This window comes from Pteronotus mesoamericanus, unplaced genomic scaffold (genome assembly GCF_021234165.1).
Source record: "Pteronotus mesoamericanus isolate MK-2021 breed Mesoamerican mustached bat unplaced genomic scaffold, CSHL_Meso_final contig_25, whole genome shotgun sequence".
NCBI lineage: Eukaryota > Metazoa > Chordata > Mammalia > Chiroptera > Mormoopidae > Pteronotus > Pteronotus mesoamericanus.
Window position 1 is genome coordinate 28,356,933 of NW_026555105.1, and position 8,137 is coordinate 28,365,069.

The 8,137-nt window shown below is 42.2% G+C and overlaps 1 protein-coding gene across 3 annotated transcripts in view; it reads right to left on the bottom strand.

Annotated features, from left to right (window-relative positions):
- PAK5 (p21 (RAC1) activated kinase 5) overlaps nucleotides 1-8,137 on the bottom strand; it is a 267,718-nt gene that overhangs the window by 102,939 nt on the left and 156,642 nt on the right. The gene's annotated exons all lie outside the window — the stretch shown is intronic.

The window sequence follows — 8,137 nt, forward strand, 5'->3', positions numbered from 1 at the left end:
ACTTTCACTTACAGTGAATTTTAGGCAAAATCAATGATCATGTACCTAGAACCAGCCTGGGGTGCACAGGTGGGCTAGTTGGGTGGGTAGATGGAGGCTCCCAAACCCTGTGTGACATCATGAGGCATCAGGGAATTTAGAGATGAGCAACAACAAAACTACATGTCTCCTTGCAAGATTTAAGCTCCTTAAAAAAAGAAATGATTATTGTAAATAAGCCCGTGATAAAAAGAAGAGAAAGACAAGAAGCTTTGGAGAAACCAAAAACTGAAATAGAAAGACAATCTACTCATAATTCTTGGCTTATCAGTAAGCAGTGACAAAAATCACAAAATACAAAGACCATTTATTGCTATAACCAAAAATAGCCAAAAGAATTTTAATGGTAAAATAGAAGAGGAGGACAGATTGTATAATAAAGCTAAATTATATCTACCGTAGCAGAAAATAAAAGGATGGAGTTGCCTACATTTAATATAGCTGCACACATATATTTTTGTCCATATGCAAAGTACTAAAAAAAAAAAAAAAAGGCCCTCTGAAACATCATATGGTAGCCTCTGAGAAGCAGAACTCGGAGTTATCATGGGGCAGGTCAGAGAATCACTGGATTTCTTACACTCTCTGGTACACCATGTGTGGTATATCTCTGTCCTAAAATATTTTCAAACCAATTGAAAACAAACATGTTAAAATTAACACACATCAGCATATATTCAAATAAAACTTTACAAATCCATCCTGTAGGCTAATGTTCAGATGACAACTTGGGCTCCCAAAGGGCGCCAGCTCACTTAGATTCCCATCTCACCTGAGAAGTGGCAGTTCACAGAGAATGAGTGTTCACTAAGGCGTTTGAATTCAGAACCGATTTCTAATCTTGGGCTCTTTTTATCCTTGTTTCTATTGTACTACCTTACTTGCTAAAGTTTTTGAGTACTGGAAAAACCCACCTGAGTCTGTGGTAGTCAAATCCACTGAAAGTGGTGTGTAGTTTGGGGGAAAATATTTTCTCTGATTGTTGTACTGCACATTAACAATTGGATGAGTAGATGGAGACATGTAAAGAAACCACATATGACAGAGAAGACATAAACAAAAGTCCCCTATTTCTAGTCTCTCTAGAATGTCTCTTAACTCATAGATCCTCAGCTTGTGGTATAAACATTGTGTTAGTAACGGTTCTCCTGAGAAACATAACGTACAGATTTAGTATAGGAATTGGCTAATGCGGTTATGTTGGCTAAGATGTCCCATGACCTGCTGACTGCAGCTGCGAGAGCCAGGAAAGCTTGTGATGCAATTCAGCCAAGTCCAGAGGCCTGAGAATCAGAGGCTGATGGAGTTAGTCCGATTCTGCATCTGAAAGCATGAGAACCAGGAGCATCGATGTCCAAGGACAGAAGACAGGTGTCTCAGCTCCAGCAGGGAGAGCAAATTCACCCTTCCTTTCTCTTTTTGTTCTGTTTGCGCTCCCAAGAAATTGGAGGATGCCCACCCACATTGGGGAGGCCATCTTGCTTTATTCAGTTCACCCATTGTAATGCCAGTCTCTTCCAGAAACATTCTCATGGACACACCCAGAAGTAATGCTTATCGGCTACCTGGGATCCCTTAGCCAGTCAAGCTGACACAGAATATTAACCATCACAAACATGTGGAGGAGAATTGATAAGAACACTTTTCATGTTTATGTAGAAAATGAAGTGGTCTTGCAGGAAGATATTAAAACCCTACCTGACTGCAAACATGCTTACTGGCCTGGAAAATCATCACTAACATTTTTTTTTTTCTTCCTGAGTACTTTTGGCTCAAGAAGTCAGTTTCAGGACTATGAATGCGATTTTCAACTTTCTTGCTCAAAGTCTAACTTTTGATACATATACACCTAGTAATTGTATTTTTTTTACAACCTGGGACATTCTTTATTAATTTGTAGAGCTGGAATAATCAGTAAAGACAGTGATATACTGATAGGAAATATTTCTACTTCTCAAAATGTTGGCAATGCTCACAAGAGGCTTGAATGGATTCTGGGCTACAGGATACAAATTCAAAAGGCATTAGTTTTCTAGTGTATTCAGAATTATTAAAAAGGTATTTGGGACACATGCCACAATGTGGATGAACCTTTAAGATACTATGCTAAGTGAAAGAACCAAACACAAAGGAACAAATATCGTGGCTCTACTTATATGAAGCACCTAGCGTGGTCCAAGTCCTAGAGACAGAACGGAGAAGGGTACTGCCAACGCTGGGAGGAGGGGGACTGGGGACGTGCTGTCTGGTGAGTCTCCGTTGGGGAAGATGAAACGGCTTGGGACGTGGATGGCGGCGGTGGCCGCACAACAATGTGCGTATACTTAATGCATGGAACTGCACGTTAAAAATGGTTAAAACGGTAAATTTTATATTGAGTATATTTAATAATAATAATAATACCACCAATAAGGATATACTCCTGGATTTTATAAAAAAAAAGGATTTCTCTGTGGAGAGTAACTGCAAAGGGTAATCTGATAGTAAATTCCTACCTGGGTGGGTCCTGGTGGGTAGCCGCATCCCAGGCCTATAACTTCTTCAGTAAAAGGCTTATTGTTGTCTCAAGCAAGTCCCATTCATGGTTTCTGTGCACCCAGCTTAGCATACTTTTGAAAATGCCTCTTTTCAGACCCCTCCTAAGGCAGCCCGACCTCAGAAGAGCGTATGATCTTGATTAGCATGTAACTCTCCCCATCCTGCTTTCTCCCACCTTCATGTAACCTTCCTTACATTGCCTCCTTAATTTCAAATGCAGAAAAGAAACTGCAAAGCAGTTATTCTCCAGAGCATTTGAGAGCTTGCTCTCCAGCATATGCTGTCAGTTTGGCTCAAATAAACTCATAAAAACTCCCTCTGGGTTTGGCCATTTCTCACGTTGCCATATTTCAGGAGCTTTGGCTGGGTGGAGGCGGTTAGCAGAGAGGGGCCCTGCTCAAATGGGGGGTGCAGGGCCATGATGAGAAGCGGTGGAGCTAAGCTTTCTGTTCACCTTCCCTCTCGCCAGCATGACGGTATTAGTCTAACCTTTGGCACTGACTACTACTTAGGGGTACGCTTGCCGGCCCTGCGGCTGAAGTGAAAGTCAGTGGGATTACTAGACTGGTCAGGCTTTCAGTCAGCAGGACAGCTGGGTTCTTAGAATAAGAGCACAGAACACAAAAATGGTGCCTTTAATGTACTTCTCAAGAGTGCTTCTGTTCTCATTGACTCCCTCATGAGATTTTTCCTTTCTTACCCTCAGATCTATTTTGAAGAACTTGGTCAATGTAATAATGGGTATTTAAGCACTTCAGAAACACCTACCCGCATTGAGATAATTTAGGTTTAACGACGGGTCTGTCATTGGTAGAAGAGAGATAGCTGCTTGAGAAACTGCACTGCAGTGGGGATAGTAGCAACCACACTCTCCCCTTGTTGTGATGTCATTGCTCAGACACACATTTGTCACAGCCTCATAATCGGGAACAAAATGCTTCACTAGGCTTTTAATTACACTGCTTTTAGGTAAAATTATAACACTCATCACACATTTGGGATCAGAGGAGAATATAAAAAAACCTAGGAAGGGCTTATAAACACACACACACACAAAAAAACAGAAAAATAAAAATAAAGTTGTTTTCTAAGAAAAATAATGTCATCACATCCAAAAGATGTAAATGACATGATTTCCCCTCCTGGGATTCTTTTATGTTCCCTGAACATCGCCCATGGGATAGTCTCTGGGTTCTACCACGTGCTTCCCACACCAGAAAAACTGCTTCAAAGCATGCTGGGCGATTCAAGAGTGCTCTTTACCTGGCCCATCTATACAGACCCTTGTGATCCAGCTGCTCTGTGCTCTGTGCCTGGTCTTCTGCTCTGAGCCCTAATCCAAGGACAGCTGCCTTCTCAACAGCTACAGCCCCTTTCTCCTTCTGTGCATCTGTCTCTGGCTTCCAGTTTCTATCCTTTGGATGTGAACTCAGCCTTCATACCTGTCTTCTTGTCGCTTCTTTGCCCTCTACTGTGTGAACCTCTCAGGTACTTCTGCCGATCTACTTAATTGGATCTCACCTGCTGGCTGGTTCCTTCTCATCTCTGCTTTCTGAGTCCATCCTGGTTCTGGAACCTGTAACTCTACTTAGATTTATCGTATCCATTCACCCAGCTCCACACTGTCTGGACCTTAAATACTGCAAGTCCACTCTCATCTAACTCAACTCTCCATCCTGGCTTCTGCTCATCCATCTCATTTTTCTACCACCCAACACCCAGGACTGACAAAAGGCATGCTTTAAGGAAAACATTTAAATTCTGATCATTTTCACACTGTCCAGTTACAGCATAATTTTTAAATAGTAGCAAGAAGAAAATCACAGTTTGTAGAATAGCATCAACAGAGTAGGCACTCAAAAAATTGCAGAAAAATGTGTTCAATGTTGCAGTCAAAGCTCCTATTTCACCAGGTCTTATCTTCTAGTACAAATTTAGGTCCTTCTTATGCCCATGACCCCAGATATGGTGAAACAGTCCAGACCCCTCTCCTAAGCCCCAGATTTGTGCACCCAAATCTCCTCTGGGATTCTTTTCACTCTACATACTCAGCATCTCTAAAACTTAAGTCACAATCTTCCTACTTGTTCACTTGTTGCTTCCCTAGATATCTCAATCTTACTATATAGCATCATGTTGCATCAAATTGCTGAGGCCAATTCTGGAACTCCACGGTGACTTCCCCTTCTCTCTCGTCCTGCACGCCCAATTGCCACCAATTCCTGTCTATTCTGCTCCCCAAATGTACACTACATCTGTATATCTGTTAGATTCCCACTATATTAGTTTTCTATCGCTGCTGTGACAAATTACCACAAACGTAGCAGCTTAGACAACACGAATGAATTATTGTACAATTCTGAGGGGCAAACATCTGACATGGGTCTCACTGGGTAAAAATCAAGTCATCAGCAGAGCTGTGTCCCTTTCTGGAGGCTCTGAGGGAGAACCCACTTCCTTGTCTTTTCCAGTTTCTAGAGGCCGTCTTCATTCCTTGGCTTTCGACCCTTCCTCCATAGTGACAGCCTGCGACTCCCTGACTGTTCTTCCTTGTACCCAGCTCTGCCTGATCCTCCTCTTCTGCTTGGCTCGTCCACTTTTAAGGACACTTGTGATTACATCCTGCCCATTTGTACAATTTCCCTATTTTAAGGTTGGTTTATTAGCACCTGTAAGTCCACCTGCAATCCTAATCCCCCTTTGCAATCTTACCTAACATTTTCACGGATTTCATTAATTAGGACACAGACATCTGAAGGGGACCATTTTTAGGTCTACCACACAGACTGCCACTACCATGCCACACTCATCTTTTTCCTAGGCCACTACAAAGTCTTTTAGCTAAGTTTTCCTTCAACGAAACTTGCCCCCTTCCCGCAGCCTCCCACACTGCAGGCAGACCAGTCTTCCTAAAATGCAAATATGATTGCATCCTGGTCTCTCTCTCCCTCCTCAGTCTTTTCTACGACTTCTCATTGATCTTAAAAACAAAACCAAACTCCTTGTCACAGCTCACAGGGCTCCCTGGGTCCTTGCACATATCTCCAATGGTATTATTTTTCTCTCCCCTTTAACAAACTTTATGTCCTTAGTCACCTCCATTACCTTAAAGGTCCTCTGCCCCTCTCCAACTTCGGCTTCCCCCTGCCCCAGTCCCACCCTCTCATCTCAACCCTCACCCTAAGTCTCCCTTCTGGTCTCAGATCAAGTGTCACCTCCTAAGGGAGGCCACTTTGGAAACCCAGAATCCCTCTCTTCTTAATTCTCCACAGTCCCTTGTGTAACTATTATGCTATAAAAAATACTATTCCAAATTACGGAAGTAATACATGAACACAAGCAAGTCACAAACAGTTCAAACAAAATAAATGCACATACAATAAAGGCTAAAAGTTGACAGCCACACCTGTTGTCATTGCAAAATCCCAAACCTGGACGTTTTCCTGTTTGTTTATGAAGGGGGGACTCCAAAAACATGGGATTAGCTTCTGGAGGGAAGGCCCCTTGTAGTAAAGGCTTCTCTGCTAGGTGAGTGTTCTAGGAACCGATCTGTATCAGTGTACCAACTGGCATAGTTGTGAGAGGTTGTGTTCCACTTCAGTGGATTTTTTTTTTTTTTAAAGACAGTTTCACTGTGTTTGCCTGTTTCATGGTGGGTGATTTATGAGAGCACCTGCCCACACTGCGCTGAGTGTTCAGCAGTTTTGACCCAAAACAGAATGATCCCCATGCCCCACCCTCCCTATTCACCCAATATCTCTGCAACTTTTTTTTGTTTCTTGAATGAAAAATGTCCTAAAAAGGAAATGTTTTGCTGATGTGGAAGAGGTGAAACAAAATAAGGCATAAGCACTAAAAGGCATCAAAATTGATGAATTCAGAAACTGTTTGGAGAAGTGGGAAAAAATCTCTCAATAGGTGCTGCACCAAATGGAGGGTTCTTTGAAAGTCACTCAAGTTTAAACATGTAAGAATAAATACACATTTTTTTACTAAATAAATTCTGGGTTTTTTGGATCCCCTCTTATATGCACACCTGAATTTTCATACATAAATATGACCACACTATGCTTACTGTTGTGGAATTAGCTTTTTGTGTCATTTAATCTATTTTGGCTGTTTTTTTTTTAAAAAAAAAACCCAAACTTTGGCTACCTTTCCATGTCACAACACATATCAACACCTGCTTTTTAAAAGCATTAGCATTTTATAAAATGGACATACTATAATTCATCTATTGATTCCCTTATTGATGAACATCTAAGGGTTTTTCTGAGTCTTAAAAACAGCATTCCAGTGAGAATCCTGGTGTAGGCATCATTCTGTATGAATATGGGCAGTGCTTTGGCACAGTGTCAGCTATGGAAATAATGCGATGAAGGGCTTATGTATTCATTTGCTAGGGCCGCCACATAAAAGCACCACAAACCAGGTGGCTTAAATAGCTGAAATTTATTTTCTCACAGTTCTGTAGGATAGAAGTATGAAATCGAAGTGCCAGAGTGTTAGTGTCTTCTGAGGTCTCTCTCTTTGCCTTGTAGAGGGCCATCTTTTCCTGTCTTCACCTGGTCTTCCCTCTGTACCAACGTGTGCCCAAATGTCCTCTACTTAGATATAATGACACCAATCATATGGAATAAGGCCCACACAAATGTCCTCATTTTAACATAAATATTTAAGTTAAATATTTAACACAAGTCAGCACAGAACAGCTTGTATGTTTAAAATTTTTAAATGCTCGCAATTAGGCTTTCAGAAAGCTTGGGTCATTCTCCTCTTTTACAAATGTTTTCCAAAAGCAAATGCAGTCTTCCTTAGGAAGCCCATAAGCCCCATGAGTTGATGTCCATCTTATCTGTTCCTGGCATACTCGTATAGTAGGTGTTCAATAAATATTTGTTGAATAAATGGTCCTTGGGACAAAGTATTTCCCTTGATAAAAACAACTCACGGTTTAACCAGATTGGCAGCCCCTAGGGTAGGACTGGCAGCCCTGCCCCTGAATCCCTACCTCAGGCTCCGCTCCCGACCCAACTCCAACAGACAGCCGCATCATCCGCCACAGCAGGGCTTTCCTTTGCTCTGAGTGCAGTGGGAGTGATTTGAACACTTGGGGACTTGAACTGAAACAACATCTGATTTGGATTAAGATGTGTATCTGATTGTATGTTATCTGGGTATACAAGTATTCATTTTCCTAGACCACAACGGGTAGAATGATGGAGAGATGGTCATGGAGGTTCAGCCCCCTTCACATGGCCTCCTGGGGGTGCTCTTCAGCCTCCCTGGTCCCAATACAACAGAAACCTGGGTTTATCTTCCCATCTCCCTCACCGTCACTCTTGAATAACGGCAGCACATTCATTTTTCCAAATCTGGTGGTTTAAGATTTAGCAGTTTGGTTTCTACCTGATGGAGAACCATTTGTTAACACAGCAAAATATTGGCAGTGGTTGCCCTGGCTGATGTGGCTCAGTGGACTGAGCGCCAGCCTGTGAACCAAAGGGTTGCCAGTTTGATTCCCAGTCAGGGCACATGCCTGGGTTGCAGGCCAGGTCCC